Source organism: Solanum tuberosum, unplaced genomic scaffold (genome assembly GCF_000226075.1).
Source record: "Solanum tuberosum cultivar DM 1-3 516 R44 unplaced genomic scaffold, SolTub_3.0 scf00027, whole genome shotgun sequence".
In the NCBI taxonomy this organism is placed as follows: Eukaryota; Viridiplantae; Streptophyta; class Magnoliopsida; order Solanales; family Solanaceae; genus Solanum; species Solanum tuberosum.
This window is the reverse complement of record NW_006238953.1, coordinates 716130-743040: the sequence shown is the minus strand read 5'-3', so window position 1 is coordinate 743040 and position 26911 is coordinate 716130.

The window sequence follows — 26911 nt, the reverse complement described above, 5'->3', positions numbered from 1 at the left end:
AATCTAGTTGTTTTGAGCCTTTTATTAATCAATAAATTCGTTTAGGGTTTTCTTGGAGGTAAAAAACAAAAAAACCCTTTATAATGTTTTTCCGTCAGCTAAATTCGTAACAGCACTGTATAGGTTACTAAAATAATCATAACTTTTTGCTCAGAAATTGGATTGACGTGAAATTGGTGGCGTTGGAAATTAGATTCAAATACCTTTAATTTAATAGGTTATGTCTCACGTAACTCTTTATATTCTAAGAGATATGGTCGTTTGAAGTTGACTCAAGTAGAATCTTACATCAAAACTTAATCGATAAGGAAACTTCAAGAACACTTATCAAGAACTCATCAAGAAATTAAATTGCTCAATATTTATGGATAGATTCACAAATAAAACTCATGATTGGCGTGTGAGAGAACAAATCCAACACTATGGTAGCTTACATACCTCTTAGGGATTAAACCCATGGCGAAAATCTGCAACAAAACTCAAGAACCTCGACGAACGCTTTGATCCTCTCCTCTTTTCTCTTCTTTTCTCTTCTTGAGCTCTCAAATAAAACCCTAGGCATATATTAGGATTATAAAACTTAACCTAATAGGATTAGACCCTTTAAACCTTACTAAAAACGAATTAAATCTGATTGGGTAAGGAAAAGACCAAAATACCCCTTACTCTTTTAGGGTAACTTTCCTTATTTGGACAACCCGACTTCAAACGGGAATAGCTCTCTCATACGAGCTCAAATTTTAGCAAACTCAGTGTCGTTGGAAAGATAATTCAAATACCTTTCATTATCTATCTTGTAACCCACCTAAATCATCTTGTACTGAGAGTTATGATCATTTGAAGTTGACCCAAACTCATAACTTAAGCATAACTTGTAAAATTTCAGATTTTGCTATTACCAATTTAGTTCTTTTTGGAACTCAAGGTGCTACATCTAATGACCTTTTAAGAAATTTTAATTTCCTCGGTAAAATCCTACTCGACACGAAGGATGATTCGAGTCTTAGTTCAAAAAATTTCTGGGGTGTTACAGCAGTACAAAGAAGGTGAAAATAGGATATCATGGATTTTTGCTTTTCATTTTCAGTCATTGTCCATCTTAATGTTAGGATGCCAAGAGGGATCTCAATAGTATACTTTTATGTAAGATGTGATAGAATATATGCTTGCACTAATAGTCAATGGATAGGGTCCCTTGACAGAATAACAATGCGGAAAATAAATAACTTGAAAATCAACAAATACAAGAGTTTTACATGAAACCCCCCTTGCTCAAGGGAGGAGAAAACCACGACATGTCTCACAAGATTTCAACCCAACTCCATTAACTATAAATGAGCAAAGTTTCAAACTATAGACTCTAGTAATCTAGAAATTAAACTATTAATCCCTTCCCCCTCACTGTAACAACTCTGTTACCCAACAAAAAACTAAGCAACAACTCTATTGCCCACTAAACAAACTAGCTCTAGTCGATCTAGACTTCAAGAATCCGACATAGCTAACTCTAGCTAAACTTCGGAATGATTATCAAGGATTAAAAATTGATCTAATTCCTTTATAGCCTAAGAATAGATCTTACAAGAATAAACATTAAAATATCAACTCTAACAACAATTAAGAACAATGATAACTCTATCAGGTTCTTTGTTGTTCTTCGAGTAATATTTCCTTGAGATAATGGCTTTTTCTTTCAAAATTTCTAATTTGCCAAAACATGAGTTTGTGCCGATGTGGAATGGACATAATATAGGTTGGACAATAACTCTTGGAGCAATGTCATTGGTTGAGAGTCTCCTTCTCTTCAAAGGATGTGCACCAACCAGAACATGTATTGTAAAGTTGTATGTTGCAGGCTTTAGACAACTGTCTTTTCATGTACGGACACTCTTAGTCTCTCCTGGATCCCTATAAAACTTATATTGAACTTCCAACTTATTCCCCCTTTCATCTTATTCCCTATATCACCTGTTCTACTTATCATCAATCAATCAACACACAATCAACAGAAAACCAGGTCCCCCTTTTGATTTTCAATGATCTCCAACAGTGATCCTATTCCTCAATCAAAAGACAACCAGGTCCCCTTTAGATTTTCAGTGATCCCCAACAGTGAGGGCATTAACAATTTTCCCCCTTTTGACATCATAAAAAGAGTTAAAGCAGTAAACTAGGTTGACAGAAATGCAGTTCAAGCAAATTCATGACCACTTGGGCAACATTGATCATAAGAAGAAATGCACAAAGTAATGAAAGCAAGAATGTAGAAATAAGGCCGATTTGATATTCATTAAGATAAAAGGAAAGAATTCAAAACAATGTATATCTTATTTCGCATGAGAACTAAGACAATACCTATTGAGTAACAAAATGAAAAGGGACGTGAATTAGGAGGAGAGTGTAACATTCTAGGAAATTTTCAAACTGAGACTCGAACCATCCGTCGTTGTGAGTAAGATTTTACTGAGGAAATTAAAATTTATTGAGTTATAAGGTCACTAGATGTAGCACCTTGAGTTCCAAGAATAACTAAAGAGAGTTCATTTTAAGTCATTCCTAAGTTCTTCTAAGTTGTGGGTCAACTTCAAACGATCATAAATTTTAGTACAGGATGAGTTAGTGGTCTACAAGGTACCCAAGGAAAGGTCTTTGAATTATCTTTCCAACGTAGCCGAGTATTCTAATTTTTGAATTCGGATGAGTGAGATATGCCCTTTTGAAGTCAGGCTGTCCAGTTAAGGAAAGTTACCCGAAAATAGTAAGAGGTAATTTGGTCTTCTCCTTACCCAATCAGATTTGATTAGTTTTTAGTAATGTTTTAGGGGTCTAATTCTATTAGGTTTAGCTTTATAATCCTAATATACACCTAGGGTTTTAGTTGAGAGTTCAAGAAGAGAAAATAGGAGAAAAGAGGAGAGGATCAAGCGTTCGTCAAGATTCTTGCGTGTTGTTGAGGATTTTCGCCATGGGCTTAATCCCTAAGAGGTATGTAAGCTTTCATAGTGTTGGGTTAGTTGACAATCATATTATATTCAGTGAAATTTCATTCTTGAAGTTAAAAGATTAGAGTTATTGATGAGTTCTTGATAGTTGTTCTTGAAGTTCATTCTAAATCTTGTTGTGTTGGGATTTTGATGATTTATTGAGATGAAATTTAGTGATTTGAGTGTTCTTTTAGTAGATTAGAGTATAATTATGTTAAGTAATCAAATACAAGTGATTGGAGAAGAAACCGTTTGATTCTAGGCGTGTTAGGGGTGAGAAAACGAGCAAAGAAAGTCGTCGAAGTTTTCTGGGTTGGGGCCTGGCGCCCCACGCCAGCCAGAGCTCCCCAACCACTCCTCTGAAGTTTAGGGGCTGGCGCCCCGCGCCACTCAGATCGCCAGGGTCGCCTGCCCCCACCCGTTCTTCATCGTTTCGTCCGTTTGAGTTCTTTCAAAGGGTACCTTTACTCCCCTTTGATTCTATACTACTTCTAAACACTTAGAAATCATTTATAAAATGAATCATACCTTGAATTCATAATTCAAATTCAAGGTAGAGTTAAGAGTTAAGTTTTGAGAATTCTTTCAAACATTCTAAGAAAGTCCCTTGAGTCCTTTTGTGGAGTCTTCTACAACTTCTAGTAACTTGTTTCAAGACTCAAGTAAGTGAGCATGAGAGTGAGGAGAATGTTTTCATGAGTCTAATTTGTCATCATGAGATCCTTCATATCATGAACTATAACTCTTGAATTCATAATTCACATTCAAGAGAGAGTTAAGAGTAGAGTTCAAAAAAGCCTTTGAGTTCAATTGTGGATCCTTTGAGATCCATCATCGATTTGAGTTAAGTTTTGAGTAAGTAAGTATGAGAAGGAGAAGAGTTGTATACATGAGTTCCTTATTGATATTTTGACCCTTGAGTCGAGTCGTTCATTCCCATAACTTCTGCATGACCTCCATCAGTTGAGTACCTTTGAGAGGAGTAGTATCTTCAAGTTCTAAGTCTTGAGTTTTGAGTTCCTAATCCCCTCTGAGATTATAGTTATAATCATGGGACTATTACATGTTACCCATGAAGTCCTTGCGTTGAATTTTTCATGTCCATAATTCCTCATGAACCCTATAAGTCGAACAGTTTTGAGATGAGAAATATCTTCGAGTCCTTGTGTTGAGTAGTTCATGCTCATAATTCCGCATGAACCCTATGAGTTGAGTATTCTTGAAATTACTAGTATCATTGACTCCTTGAGTTATGGAGTTGTTGAGTTCCAAGTATTGAGTTCAATGCATAGTTATTGAAAACCTTGAATTGAGTCGTCCACGTCCATAATTCGACATGAACTCTATTTTTAGAAGATTTTTTACAAATTGTTTTAAAACTTGTTTTAAAGACTTGAGCACTGAGTTGAGTTCATTTTCTTTAAAATGATATATGAGAACTAAGTATTCCCAAGAGTAAATATTTTTACATTTATGATGAGAGGAAAGTGAGATTTCCGAAAGAGTTTTGAGCAGTTTAAGTACTACCTCTTTTAAGAAAAAGATGAGATTTGAGAAGAGTTTCTAAAGCATGATTAGTATGACAATCGAGTATGTCATCAATCTTTAAGCAGTATGGTATCTACATATACCATCAATGTTTATGCAGTATGACTTGGTAATCATATTAAAATATGATTTTGATATGTTTTGAGAAAGAGTTTACAAGAGCAGTTACATCTTTTAAGAGGGTAGTTTGAGCAATTATCTCAAACCACTGAAAGAGTTATGTTTTTAAAATATATGAGCTGAGTATATGTTGCGAGTAGTATTGAGCACCGATATGGGGACACGAGTTCATAATAACTCAAGTCTCCATTCATACTTTTTAGATGACTCCTTAGTGCTTTTTAGCATAGACTAGTGGATCCACTTAGTTAAGGCATTCTATATGACGATAAAGTATAGGACAGTTCTGGCAGCATGGGCAAGACGTTGTATCATCACTTAGGCTTATATTGTATTTTATATACACATTGAGTATTATTGTATTTTTCAATACATTGAGTTACTATCTACAATTTTACAGCTTTCCATGTATATTGCATCTTTTACTATTGCTTTATCCTTGAGTATCATGAGTTGAGTATCTTATCCTTGAGTACTTCTGAGCTGAGTAAGTTTGAGTATCCTTGAGTATTCCTTGAGTTGAGTAAGTTTTAGAAGAGGTAAGTATGTTTCCCTTTTTATCAAGTTTCAAGATTATGTTATGCTTTAGAATTCCCTTTACATGCTCGTACATTCCACGTACTGAGTCATTTGGCCTACATCCTTTCATGATGTAGATTCAGTTATTCGGGATCATCAATAGGGGCTTCGTTGATACCACATAGAGTTCGAGTTAGCTATGGTGAGCCTCCTTGCTTCCGGAGGATTTCATTTACTTTTCAGTTTTGTCAGGATGTCGTGGGTTTTGTCCCGACTTTCGTCGTTGTCATTTAGAGGCTTCATAGATAGACACTAGAGTTTCAGAATGTCTATTCATTTATCTTACTAAATGTTTTAAAAGACTTAAGTTGCCTATTTTATGGCGAGTTGAATATATTATTTTCATTCCGAGTTGTTCATTAGAGTTAAAGATTTGCAAAGTTGAGTTTATTGAATTTTATTCACTTTTTAAGTTTTTGTATGCTTGAGTTAGTCTTCCTCTTGTAGTCAGCCATTCACTTAGGGACCAGTAATGGTTCTTGAGTGCCGGCCATGTCCAGGGTGTACGCTCGGGTTGTGACAGAGAGGTCGGGAAGAGGAAGGCTTGGAGGTAAGGTACTTGAGGACAAAGGATAATCGAGCATATGCCTCTTCAATAAGCCTGAAAAACCTTGCCTTAAGTTTAATATTCTTATCTGCAAGGACTTTGTTCTCAACTTTTAGGGCTGTTAGTTCAGCTCCACCAAGTCCCTCAGATTCTGACGACTGCAGCTTAACCTTCAGATGGATGATCTCTACATCTTTTTTTCCCAAAGTGACTTTCATAGTTTCCAACTCATGCTTGTGTTGTGACTGTTCAACGATCTTGTTCCCATTCTTTCCTTCACCACATTCACACTCAATGAGAGTGTTCATGAAGATAGTTTGCTTCATTGTTTCCCTTACTCCATGTATGGGATTCCAAAGTGCTTAAACACCCAAGTTAGCAAGTACCCATACCCCAAAACATGCTTCCATCTTTCACAGACATCGTCTTGTGCATATTCTCAAGCATGATTTCAGGTAAGTTGATCAACTCCAGTGTGTGTGAAAAGCCTCAATGAGTAACATGAACTCAACAAAGGGGACTGTTCTCTTTTATGATCTGGGCAACATCCCTTTGTTAACAAATTCGAAGAATATTTAATACTTACATTTAAGGTATTTCTTTTGAATACCAGCACAACTTTGATTTAGAAGTTTGTTGATTTGTAGCACAAAGTCTTTTGATGAAGACTTTCCAACGATTGTGATGATACCCTCTAAAGGCACTTGTAGAATTTCTCCCAAAATTGCCTCATTGACATGGAATTGTATATCCCTTATATGAGCATTAAGACTCTCATCCTCATTTAGCTTCATCTTGTAGTAGAATTCCTTCACTTTCGATTTGTGCAAAACTGGTACATGGGCAGTAAACAAGTGTGTCCAACTTTGGATTTCCACTGCATCAACCAGGCTTTCCATCCCTGGTTTGGTCATTATTTCCATATCAAACACTCTTCTATTTAACACTTTCTGAGAACTTAGAATCTCAATCCTCTCTCCATGTGACAACAATTTATCAAACTTTCTCTTTTTCCCTAGTGAACTAGGTCCCTTATTAGACGTAGGGCCTGATGCACCAACTAACTCAAGAAAGGACTCTTCCTCTTCATTCTTGTTGTTTCTTTTTGCTTCTTTTTTCAAGAAACTTCTTTTTAGGCTCCTTCTTTTCATAGACCCTCACCTTCTTAGTGTGATCCTTTATTGTCCTGGATGACTTAGTCGACTTCCTATTCAAAGCAACTTATTCGTTTTTCCCACTTGATATACCGTGAGTTTACGGTATTTTTAATACATTTCACTTAAGAGTTGAGTGTGTCTAGGGCAATTTTGTATTAGAACTAATGTTTATTGTGCTATATTTGTAGGAAATAGACTTGGACGAGGTTGAGAGAGAGACATCTGAAATTCTGCAGAAGTGGTCACCCACGAAAGTGACCTACGGACCACAGGTCCAATCACATTTCTTCGTTGGGGTGGCGTGGAATAAACCTCAGGGAAATCTGACCAAGTGTGGAACTACAGAAGAGAGTGATGGACCGTAGGTCGACCCACGGGCCGTCCTGCACAATCGTCGATTGATTCAAAGATTTTGAGTTCCAGTATCTGAGGAAAAGTTCTAAGGGTGAAGCCACGAAAGGGGACCGACGGACCGTAGGTCGACCTATGGACCGTCCTGCAGGTCTATTGTTTGTATCTGGAAGATTGAAGGTTCCAGCTTCTGATAAAATGTCTAAGTATTGAGCCACGGAAGAGACCTACGGACCGTATGTTAGTCTCGTAGATCGAAGCTGCTTGTAGAAAAGTTTATTTCCTTATTTCGTTTCTTTTTTGTTTAGGACAAGTTTTTCTATAAATAGGGTATGTAAACCTCGTTTTTGGGGGTTAGACACCATAGTATTATTTTAGTTCTTGGTATTTTCTTGGGAATTAACTTGCAAACTTTGGCAATTTGATTTCCTAATTTCAGTTTATAAGATTTTTGCTTTGAATTTCAATTGGAGATTACGGGTTTCTTCTACTCAATACGTAAGTTCATGAATTCTTCTTCTATAATTATGAATTGTGATCTTACAAGCATAAGTAACTAAATCCACAACTAGGGTTGTGGGAACCATGAGCAATTAACAACGTATGAATAATAACTAAGTAATTCTTGAATAGTGTTGATGCATGCATTGATAATTCTTTCGTTTAGAAGTCATTTTAACGAGTGCACGCGTTAGAACTTGCCTTGTTTCTACTTGCCGGACCAATGAGGTAATTAATAAGAAAAGAATTATCAATAGAGATTTAGTGTGATACTATATAATAGTCTAATGTCAATTGGTGTGAGGGTGAAAACTAAGTCAGGCATTGATGTGATGTCTAATCTGAGGTAAAGGTAAGGGTTAGTAAATTATACACACGTAGTCGGACCAAGGTGCGGGGTGAAATTCCCTATTTGGCGAACCAAGCACTTAGGGATACATAACTTACCATTGTTCATGTGATACACTAGGATATGATTACTATTCTTAGGATTACCACGTTAAGAGTTTATGGGGAACACATACACCCTAGTTTCTCTCTCTCATTGATAACAACAAAGTTCGAATCTTGCTCATTTGTTACTTGACAATAATCAGTTATTTGTTTCACAAACCCTCCCCCCCTCTTTACTTACTTGTCTCGGAAATAAGTTGACTAAACGAATATAATCATAAGTTAAGTTTAGGTATAAACCATATTCCTTGTGGGATCGACCTCAACCTACAAGTTGGGTTATTTATTTGACAACGATAGCGTATACTTCTTTAGGGAGGTGTAATTTGAGCGTATCAAATTTTGGCACCGCTGCCAGGGAATAAGGCTTTTATATTAAGTTTAACTACATTATTGAACTTTAGTCAATTATTTCCTAATTTTACTTTTATTTTTATTTTTGTTTTCTTCAGGTTTCCACTCTAGTGTATGCCAAGTACACGGAGTCAAGGCAAACCATTGACCCCATACGTTCCAGAGTTGAGCAAAACTTTGAGAAAGATGAATAATCAAGGGGTCCTTGATAATCCACTCATAGAGGAGCCTGGGGAACAAGTGAATAATGAGAATGCTCAAGTTCATGGTGATAATCTACTTGGAGATGCATTGCGGGTGCATGATCCACCAGAACCAAGATTGTGTGCTAATTACAGGGTCGAATTCAATACCGTCGAATATGAAAGACCGATTGTTCTCCCTCATTTACCTCCTGGGCATACATTCGTGGTGACTAGCAGTTTAATGCAGATGCTTACAGCAAGGGGGTTATTCTTTGGGATGGCTTCGGAAGATCCGCATAGGCACATGGCCAAGTTGAGGAGTGTTTGTAAGAGTCGTGTGGGACGATCGGAGTTGGATATAAACGTTATAGGGTTGAGAGTCTTCACTCTATCATTGACCGGTGATGCTACTGTATGGTTTTTTGAGCTTCCATACAACTCGATTCATACATGGGACCAATTGCACAAGGTGTTCATGGCCAAGTACTTTACATTGTCAAAGAAGCTGAACCACAAAGATAAACTCAACAACTTCGTGGCACTACCTGGAGAGTCTGTGAGTAGCTCGTGGGATAGGTTCAATACATTCATAAGAAGTGTTCCGAACCACCGTATTGATAATGAGTCAATGAAAGAGTATTTCTACAGAGGTCAAGATGGCAATGGTAAGGTTGTGATTGATACTATCGCTGGAGGATCATATGGTGAGTGCACTTTTGAGGAGATCACTGAGAAACTGGAGAAGATTTCCCGAAACAATAAAGCATGAAGCACTCTAAAGTCAGACACTGGAAGAAGCACTTTTGTAGTTCAATCTGCACCTAGTCAATCTGCCGATGACATTCGTGAGGAGATGGCTCAAATAAGGACAGAACTTGGGTTGGTGTTGAAGCATGTAAGCGGAGCGCCAGAAAAGGTAAATGTGGTGAATTATTTGACTAGGACTCTACCACCACCAGTTGAGAAATGTTATTATGAGGAAGATGCTTATGTGGTGAATGATCAGGCGGGGGGTTTCCTCAGTAGTACTCCATTTATCCAGTACAACATATGTTAACTGGTCCCTTTCCATAATAGTGAACTTCTTTTGTCTCCTATTTCGTTCAATTTGAACTTTATTTGATTTCAAAGCATCACTCATCAATTTTTAAGTGGTGCCCCTAGTAGGATACAACTTGATTTAGCTTTCCCTCATCAGTAACTTTCTCCTTTCCTTTGGAACATGGAACAATTTTTCTTTGAACTCTCCATCTCAAAGGCATGTTATCTTCATCCTCATCTTCATCCTTCTCTTCAGGAACAACATGAGAATTGATCCTTGGTTGTACTGAACTTTAGGAGTAGGAAGTTTTTCTCTCTGTACCCTTGTTATCAATGGTTGGTCATCTTCATCATCTTATGTTTCATCTTCATTCTCAACAGGGTTCTGCTCAAAGTTTGATGGGAAACCCTCAAGATGAGACTAAATTGGATCAGACGACTGGGGATCTTCATCCAAAAAAGTCGTTCACTAGTCTTCTTTCGATTCTCGAACCTCCGACAGACAGAATCTCCATGCATGCCCTTCACTTTAAAACAATCAATCAGGACTGGTGCCATCCGCGCTTCTTCTGACTATTGAAAGTGGAAGTTCAAGCTTTGAAGCTCATTTTCCAGCATTCCTTTCAATTCTTTCAACCGATTTGGCAACTTTCAGCTATACAAAGTTAGGTGATTTACCGGGTCGGCATTCATCTTGATTTTGGCCTTCTTTTCCGTGTAGAAGCAAACTCTCCAAATTTATGACCCGGCAACCCCATGCCGAAGAAAGTAGCCCTTTCAAAAGCCTTTCAGGCTAGGGCATTTCTTTCCTCAGCGATTTGGTTGAGTTGCTTTTTCGTAATACGTAAAAGAGTCAAGTGGCGTTCACTCCTTCAAATCCATTATATTGGGAGGCCTAACGAGTGATAATGGTTCACAGTCCGACTGCTAATTCAAGTTACCTTTCAAAGAGATTCCGCATCTACTTTTTTCGGGATGAAGACATGTTGGCCTTACGATTGCTAATTGAGGCCTAAGGTAAAACAGTAACTGTATTAAACGTTCATCAGACTTTGAACCACCCATTCATCACCTGCATTAAGAATATTTGGCTATGCACCTTTACCTTCAGCTAGGGTAGGGAGCACTAAACCGGGTTGAGACTCACTAGTAGAAAGAACCTCTTTCTTAAATTGATCCTCAGATTGAATAGATCCTTCGAGGGGTGGATTCCGGGACTTATTGAGATTTAAGGTATTGGAAGGGACATCAGAGGCCATTTTTTAAAATGGTTCACTATTGGGGCAAACTAGAACCTCAGTCATTGGGGTTTGAAGTCCTTCAACCAGAGAAATGTTTGAAGTAAGAGTAGAGGGTATGCTTCCTCCAACTGGAGAGTAGTCGAAGTTGGGTTTGGGGGAGTGATTGGCAAATATAGAATGTATGAGTCCACTAACAGTCAATGGACTAGGTCCCTTGACAGAATAACAGTGCGGTAAATAACTTGAAAGTAAACAAATATAAGAGTTTTACGTAGAAGCCCCCTTGCTCAAGGGAGGAAAAAAACCACGACCTGTCTCACAAGATTTCAACTCAACTCCATTAACTATAAATTAATGAGCAAGGCTTCAAATTACAGAGTTTAGTAATTTAGGAATTAAACTCTTAATCCCTTCCCCCTTACTGTAACCCTAGCTAAACTTTGGAATGATTATCTAGGATTAAAATTTGATCCAATTCCTTTATAGCTTAGGAATAGATCGTACAAAAATTAACACTAAAATATAAACCCTAACAACAACAAAGGACGATGATAACTCTATCAGGTCCCTTGCTGCTCTTCGAGTAATATTTCCTTGAGGCAATGACTTTTACTTTTGATATTTCTGATTTACAAAAACTTGAGTTTGTGTCAATGTGGAATGGACATAATATAGGATGGGAACAAACTCTTGGAGCAATGTCATTAGCCTAGAGTCTACTGCTCTGCAAGAGACGCGCACCAACCACAATAGGTGCTGCAGAGTTGCAGGTTGCAGGCTTTAGAAAACTGCCTTTTTTCATAGATGGACACTCTCATTTTCTGTTGGGATATATGGTCCTTCATTAGATTCCAAAGTTTGTTAAATAATCAAAACTTCAGAGTCAACCCAAAATAACAAGACAAAAATAAGATATCCAGAAAAGGTTGAAAAATAAAACATGTAAAAGTTGAGGGATTAATGATAAAAAAAATTGAGGAATTATTTGAATTGGTAAAAAACCGTCTTGAATACATGGTAGTATAAAGTGATAGATACACTAGAGAAGGTTCAAGGAAGATGAATTAGAGAAATATATCAGTCTCAAAGGACTTGAGTGGAGTTTTTCTATTGATTAATGTATTACCTTTATAACCTATAAATAGTAGTTTACACATAATTGTAAGGAACTTGATTCCAAGGAATACAACAACAACACACTTATTTTCTTTTACTCCAAATTTTTTTCATATTTTACTAATTCTTTATCTTACAACACTCATTTACTATATCGTTCTTGGATCTAAGGCTTAGAGCACTCGAACAACATCGAATCCAGTACAAATATTTATCATTGGAGCTCTAACGCTCTACACGGGTTTCTTATTACCTTCTTTCTCATCTACATTAGCTTTTACTTCAGCTGCTAATGATTGAACCGGACAAATTAATCTAAAAAGCATGCCTTTGACCTCATATAAATTCAACTCTACTATTATTCAGATAAGCAATTGTCAGGATTAGGTAGTAAAACATTAGCAACAAGAACATATTCTATTAAAATTAGTAAAATAAACATTTGTTGGTTTTTATTTTTGTTTTTTTTATGTTAATCAAATAAATATTAGTGGTTAGGAGAGTGATTGGGGGTATAGAATAACTTTTATAGTGCTAATTAAAAAGTATCACTTTTTCCTCAATGGATGCAAAAGCGCAATGGTGAAAAGAAAATAGTAGACCAACTCATACTAATTAGCCGGCCAAGAAATGGTCCTATTCTTTTGGATAAAAAGTCTCTATGTATATCTTTAAAACAATTCATTTTCAATAGACAAATTTGTTGGATTTGTTTGTTTAAATTTTCCTTTCACCAAAAGTCAGAATTGGATTGGCTTCTTCCATACTTAACACCCTCTTTTAGGTAGTGAATTTCAAAAAGAATTGATATTCCCTCCGATTCAATTTATTTGTTTAATTTTAATTTGACATGAAATTTAAGAAATTATATATAGCCTTACATTAATGATATGTAGAACGTATAAAAATATTGTTTAATCTTATAATTAAACATGCTATGTAAAAAATTGAAATTAAGAATTGACATAAAATTTTAAAAAAAGGGTTTACTGTTTTAAAACGATTAAAAACAAAAATAGGAAAAAATAATTGAAGGAAGGAGGGGGGAGGGGAGTGCTTTATTTATTAAGTAAAAAATTAATTTATAAGTACAGAATATTAATATCATAGTTTAAACAATATTTTTTAAACATTTTCTTTCTTTTTAAAATTGTGTCCGATCAAACACTATTACATGAAATGAAAGTATATGGCAATTTTTTGTGGTGTTTGTGGCAGCTAAATGGTTTTGATATAATTTAAATAGATTGAATTTAATATCATATTCTTATCACTTAACCTATTTGCATCAGCCTCTGATTTAATTAAATACGTATACGCCATGATAAGCTACTCATTAAGTAATAGGCGTTAATCGTCATTAGCAGTGATTTGAGGTATTTATCAATTTTGTTTGGTATACGATATGATGGATAATATTCCTTTTATCCATTATAACAATTTGAAAAGAAAAGAAAACATAGACACCTGTAATGTGTGTTGCACAGGAAAAAAACTATGTATTTTAGCCTCTCAATGGGACAAATTCTTTTTTTTTGTTATCATATTTTTCTTTTTTCATCTTTTTATCGATCTAGGTTAGTATTAGTAAATTAAAAATATCACCACTACACCCAAAAAATAACTCTTAGTATTAATAAATATATAAATTAATAAAGAGTGTTAAAGTCTTTACCGGCATTAATTAATTGATATTGGATCTAAGATCATTAAAGACTATAGGGACATATACAAAGAGCTCTAATTATACCGCTAAAAATACATATTTAGCGGCAATTAAGTTGTTGTCATTAATTAAGTGCCGCTAAAGATTATTTTTGATATAGTGAATATATATAAACGTATTCTCGAACTTGCTTTTAGATGATATTTTTGTCTCCTTTAGTTTGGTGTGCACAAGTAAACATTTAAGCTGATATAAAGTTGAACAAATAGACACATGCATTTTACATGATGTCCTATGTGGCAATTCACATCCTACATGAGTATTATGTCACGTAGGACACGTGTGTTAACTTTATACAAGTTTTAGTAGTTACTTGTGCACACCCAAATTTAGAATGCACATATATGTCAGATGAAATCAAATTCAAGTGCATGTTAATGCTTACACCTAAATTAATTTATACGAACAAAATATTAAAAACTTTACTTGTTGTTTGATCACAAATTTTGAATCAAAATTTAAAAATATATCTTAAAATATTTGTTTGTTATGAAATTTGAAATTCTAATCTTCAAATATTTTCAACATTCCAAAAATCAGCTAAGACCAATTTTTGAAATTAAAGAAATTTCACTTCCACACCTGCTAAACATCAATTTTTTTCCAAATAAATTGTATATCCCATTACAACTTAATAACTCAAATTTTCAAATTTCCGAAACTTAGAACCGGAGCTTCGAATATCATCAACTTATTTAGAATTAACCTCTAAAGCATAGACCACACAAGGTGGATATGACTTTAAATTTTTTTAATATAAAAAGCATAGTGCATCAATATTTTTTCAAGAGGATATATATGTGCTGTTTAAGTGGCTCACCACAAATATCAAGAAAGTGATTTTTACAAGACCCACACCTGGAATATGAAAAGTTCAAATTCATCGTACTTTTAGAAAATCAAATCTATTAGGAGGGGACACGATGGCACTATTTATATATTTATCCAGAAATAATTTATATCTAATTTTGGCTATTTCTTTAGTACAATTATTTTTGGCAAGTGGCAACTCTTTAACAAAAGCCGACTTGGCAAGTTGTTTGGCAAACTTCATTGCCTTAGATAGGGTCGCGTGCCGTGCACCACTTCTTATGCACCTTCGATTATACGCATCAATCTCAAGTGAAAAACGTATGGGATTTTGAGGCGAATGTGTATAATTAAATAAGATGGTATATATTATGTAGTCAACGTAATTACATAATAGACGAATGAGAAATTAAACACAAATAAAAGTTTCAAAATTTAAATCGAAGATATCGCATTGGAACACTATACTAGGAATTGAGGTGTGTTCAATTTGAACATTACTTAGCTCAAGTGTCTAAAAGGAATATCTTGATAAATTTAAAGGAATGAATAGATATTAAACTATAGATAAAGGCATAAAATTTCACCGTATACTAAGAAAAATAAATTCTATAAATTGATTCGTAAAAAAAAAAAGAATATAGAAAGTAGACAGAGAAGCTAGAATATTTATGTTCCGTGATAATTGAATTAATACAACAATGCCCTTTATATATGCAATTTTGTTATACAGAGTTGATCAACTTGTGATCATTGTGTCTTATTCGACTATTACTACGTACTCAATATGTAATACATTCATATTCAAACACAAAGTCTTATGCTAACTAGTCGATTGAATCCTAATGTTAATTTAAAGTCTCCAACACTTTTCCTCATGCTAGTGAGAGGAGGATCATCCATTCTTTAGTTTGCTTTGAAATTTTGGAATTGATCCTCAGATCAAATAAAACAAGTAATAATCTTACCTCTAGCCACCTTTTCTCTGAGAAAATGATAATACATTTCAATATGCTTTGTTCAGACATGTAGCATAGGATTCACAGTCATGTATAGAGCACTGACATTGTCACAAAATAGTATCAGAGCTGTGGACATTGATACACCAATATCTCTAAGAATATAGGTTATTCATGTGATCTTTTTTGCGGTCCAAGCCAATACCATGTACTCAGGTTCAACACTTGGCCTTGCAACTGTCTACTACTTCTTAGAGGTCCAAGAGATGCAGTTATTGTTGGGTATTTAGCAAGAATTAATGGGAAATGGAGGGAAGATGAAAAGAGGAATTTGAAAGATTCTCTTATGCTTTAGTAAAAGGCATTTCTCCCTCATTAGTGGTGGAAAGAAAAATTAAAGTGCTTAAATAGAGAAACACTTCTACTAGTGTTGTTAAAAGGGTTGGAAAGAGGGACCCCCCCCTCGCGTCGTTGTCGCTCGCTCAGCTTCGGCTTTGAAAAATGATCGAGAGAATATTTTTTGGACAAAGTTTGTTTTAATTATTTATTTGATTATTTAATTAATTATTTAAATAATAAGCCGAAACGACCCGACCCAACTCGTATTCGTGTGTTTAAAACGTCTTTCACATTTTATTTGAATTTCTCACCGTTGAAGATGACTGTTATGAAAGGTTGTAACTTTCGGGAACAGTCATGACCGTTTGAAAGGTTGCAAACTTTCATGAATGGTCGTGTGGTTCAGAAAGGTTGCAACCTTTCGAAACCAGTGCTTTTTGACTATAAATACATGTGAATCCTCAGACTTTTCACTTATGAAATTTCTGAACTCCTTCTTCTTCTGCAAAAATTCATTATTCGTGTACTATACTGCCGTTGAGTGGCTCGCTGACACCATTATTTTGGGTATCAATACACACGTGAATAAAATCGTTCTATCCTAGGAGGATATATTCCATTTCATACCTCGAATACTAGAGTGTAATAATTTTTTAAGGGGACATTATGCATTCAGTGGGCTCGATTTTCTTTCCTTTCTATTTCATACGATTGTTACAGATTCTGGTATGTTTTAATAGTCATTACTTTCTATTCATTAATATTTGTTCTTCACTATGTGATTTAAACTTTGGAATTTAATGTTTCTGCAAAGTTTTGTTATCAATAGTATTGATTTAAAATACAGATTGCATAACAATCTTAATGAAATTATTGTTTTATTTGTTAATATGTGTTTGTGGGTGGAGACAAAGACCTTTGTGGTTTTATACACCTATTAAGTTTGCAATTCAACTATTGCTTACTGAATCATCAATTTTTGTTTACCAGAAATAGCAATTGATAGTGCTACGACTTCGGTGGTTGTTGCTGCACCAAGCAGATTTGTTGTACCACCAACAGAGAGATCAAAAAAATTATCTAGTGTGAATTTCAAAGGATGACAACAACATGCATTTTTCTGGCTTACCACTCTTGGTCTACGAAAATTTACCAATGAAGAAACTCCAATGCTTGTTGTTGATATATCAGACAGAGAAAAAATCATGATTATTGAAGAATGGAAATATGCAGACTTCCTATATAAGGGATACATTTTAAGTGCTTTAGAGGGTGACTTATATAATAATTTCAGCGCATTAATAACTTCGAAAGAATTGTGGAATGCACTTGAGAAAAAATATAAGACAGAAAATGCATGCTTGAAGAAGTTTTTGGTCGCAAAGTTTTTAGACTATAAGTTAACAGATAGCAAAACTATTGGATCACAAGTGCAAGAATTTTAACTTATTTTCCATGATCTTATTGTTGAGGACATGGTAGTGAATACAGCTTTTCAAGTGGCTGCAATGATTGAGAAGTTACATCTTTCGTGGAATGACTTCAAGAATTATTTAAAGTAAAAACACAAGAAAATGAAGCTTGAAGATCTTGTTATTCAGCTCAAGATTGAGAAAGATAACAAGATCTCTGAAAAGAAGTCTCGTAGGAGCTTGAAAATCATGAGAGTTAATATTGTTGAAGAAGCTCCCACCAAAGGCAAGAAAAGAAAGAAGTCCAATGGACAGAAGTCAGCGCAGGCCAAGAAGAAATTCAAGGGCAACTGTTACAATTGTGGTAAAGTTGGTCACAAGTGTTCTGATTATTGTGTTCCAAGAAAGTGCAATGATCACATAGTGAAACTTAGTTGGAAATTTCAAGGAGTGGTTTCTCGACTCAGGTGCCACTTCACATGTTTGCTCTTCAAGAGAATTTTTTGCAACGTATACTCCTACTGAGTTCGATGAAGATATGTTCATGGTGAACACAACAACAGCGAGGATTGCAGGAACTGGGAAAGTAATGTTGAAAATGACATCATGCAAGGTATTGACTTTGAACAACATTGTGCACCTTCCTACTATTAGGAAGAATCTAGTTTACGTTGCACTGCTCATTAAAAAATATGTCCTAGTTAGTGACAAAGTTGTAATAAATAAGAATAAGATGTTCTTAAGAAAGGGCTACCTCACTGAGGGCCTTTTCAAACTGAATGTAATGGTTGTTGACAGTATTAATAAGAATTTTGCTTCTGTTTACTTATTGGAGTCAAATGATTTATGGCATGTCCATTTGGGACATGTAAATTATAACGCCTTGCGAAAATTGATTACTTTAGAAGTACTGCCTTACTTCAAGTGTGACAAATCGAAATGTGAAATTTATGTTGAATCTAAGTTTGTTAAACGTCCTTATAAGTTTGTTGATATGAATTCAAATAATCTAGACTTAATTCACACAGATATACAGGTTATGAAGTCAATATCATCTTGCAGTGGGAAAAAGTATTTTATAACTTTAATTAACGATTGCACTCGATATTGTTATGTATATTTGCTTAAGAATAAGGATGAAGCAATAAAAGAATGAAGTGGAGAATTGTCACGCCCTGAGCCTACACCCTGGGCCGGACTGGCACTCAAGAACCATTGTTGGCCCCAAGCGAACCCTTGGCCTGGCTTACTACTCAGCGGAAAACTTACTCATGATAAAAGTACTTTAAAAAGTAAACTGAAAGCTCAATAGATAACTTAGAATGTTTTATAAATAAACATTCACTAGCCAAAGTGGCAACTCAAGTGTAACATCTCACAATTTGATATAGCTAGGAAAAGCTAAGTATTTGAAATAGTCATTTTTGGAAAGAATGAAAATCTGGAAATTTACTTAAGTTAGGAAAAAGGTGAATTTTTGGTCAACTTCAGACGGACATAACTCATAGCTCATAGCTCAGGATAATTTAGGTTTACTTCTTGGTATGGTTGGAAAGCTCTTGGAGCAATCTTTCCAACACTACCAAGATTGCGCGAATACGAGTTTGTACGAGTGAGATACGCTCATTAGAAGTTGGGTTGTTCAACTAAGGAAATGTCCAATCCGGATTTTTGAAGGGTATTTCAGTCTTTTTCTTATCCAATTAATTAAATTTGTTATAGTAAATTAATTATGGGTCTAAACTGAACTTGGTCAGTTTTACGCGTTTGGAAAAGAGTTAGGGTTTTAGAGAAGAGGAAATAAGAGGAGAAAAAAGAAGGAGAAGCAAGGAAATCGTCAAGTTCATCGAGTTTAGCTTGTGGATTTCGTCGGGGGTGATCCCTACAAGGTATGTGAGATCACATAGCGTTGGGTTGGTTCACCCACGCACCAATCATGATTTATTTCAGCAAATTTAAGTTCTTGAAAGCTTAGAAATTGAGTTCTTGATGGGTTTGTTGAAGTTCTATTAAATTATTGTATTGTTGAAATCGTTAGGATTGTTTGATCTAAATCCGTGATTTTAGGTTTGATTTCAAGTAGAATCTGATGTAGTTTGAACATTTAATCGATTCTAAGTGTTTGGGGAAAGAACCCAGGGAGTTTAGAGGGTTTAGAGTTGGAAAACGAAGAAGAAATTTCGTCGGTCGAAATTTGGACATGCCTCCGCGTTGCGAACCCACTCCCCAAAACTGAGAAAAGTCATTTCGCATCGCAGAGCGGTCATGCACCGTTCTGCATCAAAAGTTATTTTCGAAACCAACAATTAAATATGTTTCCACGTCATGGACCCACCCTCAAATATTGATTTTTTGGTCTTTTCTCATGTTTAGCTATCTAAAATCATTCATAAACATCATGAAATCTTTCCTTTCACAAATCTCAATCCTTGAATCCATAATTCAATTCAAGGATCAGTTAAGAATCAAGTCAAGATCAGTTAAGAGTCAAGTCAAGAGAAGTTAAGAGTCAACTCAAGAGAAGTGCATAAAGTTTTCAAAAGTCTTTTACAAATGTTTTAACTTTGTTGTAAAGCTTGAGTTTTGAGTTCAGTAAAGAGTAAAATTGAAGTTCATTTCTTCAAAAGTATATGGGGACTATGTATTCCCAGAGAGTTTAAATGTTTTCACATTTAAACAAGAAAGTAAACCTCGATTTCCAAGGAGCCTTCGGGCTAGTTTTCAGAAAAGAGTAAATTCTTTCATAATTAAGCAAGAGGGGAAACTTTGATTTCCAAGATAGCCTTTGATCTAAGTTTTTTGAGTAATTATCTCAAATCACAGAAAGAAATATGTTTTTAAACATAAAGAACTAGTATCATAATTTGGGAGTAGTATTGAGCACCGATATGAGGGAGCGTTTAGGGAACCCAAAGCCCCAATAAATCATGTAGCCATCATGGGTAGAAAAGGGTCATACTTTTTAGATAAATCCTTTAATGATTTTTAGCATAGAGTAGTGGATCCACTTAGTGAGTTAGGTCCTATACCCCCGGCAAGGTATATAATGGTCCTTGGCAGCGTGAGGTAAAGTATTGTATCATCACTATAGCTCGTAAGTGATGGTTGTCGATTAGAGAAACTCCCACAACAGTATTTTGTATTTTTATATACATCAGTTTATTGTATTTTTACATGCATTTCATACATTTCAGATTTATGTTGTATCCTTGTACATACACAGAGTTGACATCATGTTTTTAAACAGTTTTTCTTTATATTGCACTTGTTTTTAAACTGTTTTATATTGAAATGAGTTCAGTTATGTTGAGTTGAGTTGAGCCAGGTAAGTTCTTCAGTTACGTTAAGCCATGTAAGTTCTTCAGTTCCTTTCAGATTCTTTTCAAGCTTAAGTTGTGTTTAGCATTCCAACTCGCATACTCGTACATTCAATGTACTGATGCCAGTGGGATTGCATCATCTTATGATGCAGACACAGGCAATTAGGATTGGCATTCCAGCGCACCGTTGATCCAGTTAGCAGTTCAGAGTCTGTCGGTGAGCCTCCTTGCATTCCATTGCATTTCGGAGGATCCCTCTTTTTATTACTTTATCATTTAGTTCATTAGGATGTCGTGGGTCTGTCCCGACATCTATCTCAGTTGTTTTAGTGGCTTCATAGATGGTCAGTTAGATGTTAGTTCATTCGTCATCATTTTGTTATTGGCTTATGTTCAAATTTGAGTTGCCATTTTGGGTAAGTTAAATGTTTATTTTTCAAATGTTATAAGTTTTGTTTGAGACATATTGAGTTATCTTGTATTTGGATTCTTTTTCTTATGTTTAAGTCTTCCGCTGAGTGAGTAAGCCAGGCCAAGGGTTTACTTTGGGCCAGCAATGGTTCTTGAGTGCCAGTCTCGCCCAGGGTGTAGGCTCGGGGCGTGACAAACTTGGTATCATAGCACAGAGTTCAAGAGTCCCAGGGAGTCTATGAAGCCGTGTATGTAGAGTCCTAGTTATCGGTGTGAAGCGCGCCATATCTATAATTAGGAGGCTGCAACATTTAGTAAAATTTCTCACTTATTTCACACTCATTTCGTGCGTTAGAGTTGATCTCTAAAAAGTTTCCCTCTAATTCGTGCTTGCACGTGTCTTCAGATAATCATTAATCATGCCTCCACGAAGAGTTGTCTGAGGTTGTCCTACTAGGAGAAATGTCGAGGAACAAGGGGTATCTAATGCACTATAAGTGCAACCCCAAGAAGAGGTCACCAATGCTGAATTTTGTGAAGCTATCTGGATGTTAAGTCAAGTTGTGACACATCAAGGATCCATGAGTTTTTAAGGATGAACCCACCAAGCTTCACAGGTTCAAGTGTCACAGAGGATCCAGAGAACTTTGTTGAAGAGCTTCAGAATTTTTTTTAGATTATGCATATTGTAGATGCTGAAAGGGTGGAACTAGATGCATACCAAATGAAGGGTGTTGCTAGAGTCTGGTTCGACCAATGGAAAAAGAATAGGGCTGAGAATGCGCCAATAGTGAGTTGGGTTATGTTTGAGAGTGCTCTCATGGGACATTTCTTTCCCCGTGAGTTGCAAGAGGCAAAGATAAGAGAGTTTCTCACCCTTAATCCGGAGTCTATGAGTGTTCATGAGTACAGTCTCAAGTTCGTACAACTTTTCTGCTATGCCTCGGAGATGCTGATATGAGGAGTAGGATTAGTTTATTTGTTGTTGGGTTGTCTCGTCAGTCAAGCAAGGAAGGCAAGGCAGCGATGTTTATAGGGAATATGGACATGTAAGGCTAATGAACCATGTGCAACAAATTGAGGAGGATAAGCTGAAGGATAGAGAAGAGCTTAAGAATAAGGGAGCTAAGACATCAGGGAACGAGTGCAGGTAGCAAAAGAGTAGTGTGAACTGGTTTTCCTTCCAATAGAAACAGAAGGGACCTACCCCATCATCTGCTAGTGCACCTGCACCTAAGAACAAAAGTGAGTATAATAGTAAGAATTCCCGGAGTTTCAGAGCTAAATCTGCCTATTCTCAAGGCAGTATGGTACAAAGGGGTAGTAAGCCTCCTGCATGTGCTAAGTGTGGCAGAAACCACTCAGGTATTTGTCGTGAGGGTTCTACTGGTTATTTCAAGTGTGGTCAGAACGGTCATTTTATGGAGGGAGTATCCTGAGAACATACAAGGTAATGATAATAGGGACAATAGGGCCCAACTTTGTTCAGTTTTTGCACCAGACAGAGCTGCACCTCGAGGAGCTACTTCAGGTATTGGCGGGGAAACAAACCGCTTATATGCTATCAATAGTAGCTAAAAGCAAGAGAATTCGCCAGATGTGGTCACTGGTATGATCCAAGTCTTTGACTTTACTGTTTATGCTTTGCTAGACCCAGGGGTGAGTTTATCTTTTGTAACTCCTTATGTTGATTTGAATTTTGATTTTATTCCTGAGATACTTTGTGAACCCTTTAATGTTTCTACACCTGTTGGTGAGTCTATTCTAGCAGAGAGAGTCCATCGTTATTGTCCCGTTTCCGTCAATCACAAGAGTACCATGGCTGATTTAATTAAGTTAAACATGGTAGATGTTGATGTCATTCTAGGTATGGATTGGCTTCATGCCTGTTATGTATCAATAGATTGTAGAACTCGAGTTGTCAAGTTTCAGTTTCCAAATGAACCAATCTTAGAGTGGAAAAGCAGTTCAGTAGTGCCTAAGGGTCGTTTCATTTCATACCTTAAGGCAAGGAAATTAGTTTCTAAGGGTTGTGCCTACCACTTAGTCCGAGTTAATGACTCTAGTGTTGAGATACCTCATATTCAGTCAGTTCCAGTAGTAGAAGAGTTTCCAGAAGTCTTTCCAGATGATCTACCCAGAGTCCCTCCTGAGAGAGAGATACACTTCGGTATAGATATTCTTCCAGATACTCATACTATATCTATTCCGCCATATAGAATAGCACCAGCAGAGTTGAAAGAGCTTAAAAGAGCAGTTGAAAGACCTTTTAGAGAAAGGGTTTATTCGACCAAGTGTCTCACCTTGGGGCGCTCCGGTCTTATTTGTGAGAAAGAAAGATAGTTCCCTTAGGATGTGTATAGATTACTGACAGTTGAACAAAGTTACCATCAAGAACAAGTATCCTCTTCCAATAATTGATGATCTTTTCAATCAACTTCAGGGTGCTTCTTGTTTTTCGAAAATAGACCTCAGATCTGGCTACCATCAGTTGAAAGTAAGGGAATGGCACATTCCCAAGACAACATTCAGGACCCATTATGGTCATTATGAGTTTCCAGTCATGTCATTCGGTTTAACTAATGCATATGCAGCGTTCATGGACCTTATAAATAGAGTTTTCAAAAACCTTATTTAGATATGTTTGTTATCGTCTTCATTGATGACATACTAATCTATTCAAGGAATGAAAAAGATCATGCTAGCCATCTCAGAATAGTTCTTCAGACTTTAAAAGATAGAGAGTTGTACGCCAAGTTCTCTAGGTGTGATTTTTAACTTAAGCCTGTGGCATTCTTAGGCCGCATTGTGTCTGGAGAGGGAATTAAAGTTGATACTCAGAAGATAGAGGCAGAGCAGAATTGGCCTAGACCCACATCTCCAACTAATATTAGGAGTTTCTTGAGTTTGGCGAAATATTATAGAGGGTTTGTCGAGGGATTTTTATCTATTTCATCTCCTTTGACCATGTTAACTCAGAAGACAGTGAAGTTTCAATGGTCTGAAGCTTGTGAGAAAAGCTTTCAGGAATTGGAAAAGAGGTTGACTACTGCCCAGTGTTGACTTTACCAGAAGGTACTCAAGGTTTCGTGGTGTATTGTGTTACGTCTAGAGTTGGTTTGGGTTGTGTGTTATTGCAGAATGGCAGGGTTATAACTTATGCCTCCAGACAGTTGAAAGTTCATGAGAAGAATTACCCAACCCATGACTTAGAGTTGGTTGTTGTAGTATTTTCTTTGAAAATATGTCCCCATTATCTTTATGGTGATCATGTGGATGTGTTCACCGATCACAAGAGTCTTCAGTATGTGTTTAGTCAGAAAGAGCTTAGTCTCAGACAGGGGAGGTGGTTATAATTACTCAAATATTTTGACATGAGTATTCTTTATCACCTAGTAAAGGCTAATGTTGTTGATGATGCCTTGAGCAGGTTATATATGGGTAGTACCTCCCATTTTGAAGAAGGTAAGAAAGAGTTAGCAAAAAGATGTGCATAGACTTGCATGATTAGGAGTTCGATTAATGGATTCCATAGAAGGAGGAATAGTGGTGATGAATGAGGCTGAATCATCATTAGTATCAGAAGTAAAAGGTGAGCAAGACCAAGACCCTATCTTGCTTGAATTGAAGGCAAATGGTCATAAGCAAAAAGTATTAGCTTTTGAACAAGGGGGAGATGGTGTGTTGAGACATCAAGGTAGTTGTGTTTACCAATGGTGGATGGAACCCAAGAGAGTATCATGGAGGAAGTTCATAGCTCCAGATATTCCATTCATCCGGGTTCCACCAAGATGTACCGTGACTTGAGGGAAGTCTATTGGTGGAAAAGTATGATGAAGAGATATCCACATCTCTTCGAACCCAGAGAAATTCCAAATCAACGTACTAATCCTTTCTTAGTATTTATTTACAAGTTGGCATGTTGTTTTGCATTTGCTTGTGGGTGTTTGAACTGAGTGTTTCATGTTTCACCCTTAGCCTATTAAGAATAATCTCATTCGAGAATTAATGTTCCCAAGGGCGAGATATTGTAACATCTCGCAATTTGAAATAGCTAGGAAGAAGCTAAGAATTTGAAATAGTCATTTTTGGAAAGAATGAAAATTTGGAAATTTACTTAAGTTAGGAAAAAGGTGAGTTTTTGGTCAATTTCAAACGGACATAACTCCCAGCTTAGGATGATTTAGGTGTACTTCTAGGTATGGTTGGAAAGCTCTTGGAGCGATCTTTCGAACGCCGCCAAGATTGTGAAAATTCGAGTTCGTATGAGTGAGATACGCCCATTGGAAGTTGGGTTGTTAAAATAAGGAAATGTCCAATCCGAATTTTTGAAGGGTATTTCAGTCTTTTCCTTATCCAATTAATTAAATTCGTTTTAGTGAATTAATTAAGGGTCTAAACTAAACTTAGTCAGTTTTACACTTTTGGAAAAGAGTTACAGTTTTAGAGAAGAGGAAAGAAGAGGAGAAAAGAGAAGGAGAAGCAAGGAAATCGTCAAGTTCGTCGAGTTTAGCTTGTGGATTTCGTCTGGGGTGATCCCTACAAGGTGTGTGAGATCACATAGTGTTGGGTTAGTTCACCCACATGTCAATCATGATTTATTTCAGCGAATTTAAGTTCTTGAAAGCTTAGAAATTGAGTTCCTGATGGGTTTGTTGAAGTTCTATTAAATTTTTGATTTGTTGAAATCGTTGAGGAGTTGTTTGATCCGAATCTATGATATTAGGTTTGATTTTGAGTAGAATCTGATGTACTTTGAACATTTAATTGATTCTAAGTGTTTGGGGAAAGAACCCATGGAGTTTAGAGGGTTTAGAGCTGGAAAACGAAGAAGAAATTTCGTCGGTCGAAATATGGACAAGCCTCCGCGTCGCGGACCCACTCCCCAGAACTGAGAAAAATCATTTTGCGTCGCGGAGCGGTCACGAACCGTTCTGCCTCAAAAGTTGTTTTCGAAACCAAAAATTAAATATGTCTCCGCGTCGCGGACCCACCCTCAAATATTGATTGTTTAGTCTTTTTGTCATGTTTAGCTATCTAAAATCATTCCTAAACATCATGAGATCTTTCCTATCACAAATCTCAATCCTTGAATCCATAATTCAATTCCAGGATCAGTTAAGAGTCAAGTCAAGATCAATAAATAGTCAAGTCAAGAGAAGTTAAGAGTCGAGTCAAGAGAAGTGCATAAAGTTTTCAAAGTCTTTTACAAATGTTTTAACTTTGCTGTAAGGCTTGAGTTTTGAGTTCAGTAAAGAATAAAATTGATGTTCATTTCTTCAAAAGTATATGGGGACTATGTATTCCCAGAGAGTTTAAAATGTTTTCACATTTAAACAAGAAAGTAAACCTCGATTTTCAAAGAGCCTTCGAGCTAGTTTTCAGAAAAGAGTAAAAGCTTTCATAATTAAGCAAGAGGGGAAACTTTGATTTCCAAGAAAGCCTTTGATCTATGTTTTTGAGCATTTATCTCAAATCACAAAAAGAAATGTGTTTTTAAACATAAAGAGCTAGTATCATATTTTGGGAGTAGTATTGAGCACCGATATGGGGACGAGCTTGAGTTCAGATAACTCACGTCTCCATAAACCATATAGCCATCAGGGGTAGAAAAGGGTCATACTTTTTAGATGATTCCTTAATGATTTTTAGCATAGAGTAGTGGATCCACTTAGTGAGTTAGGTCCTATACCCCCGGCAAGGTATATGATGGTCCTTGGCAGCGTGAGGTAAAGTGTTGTATCATCACTATAGCTC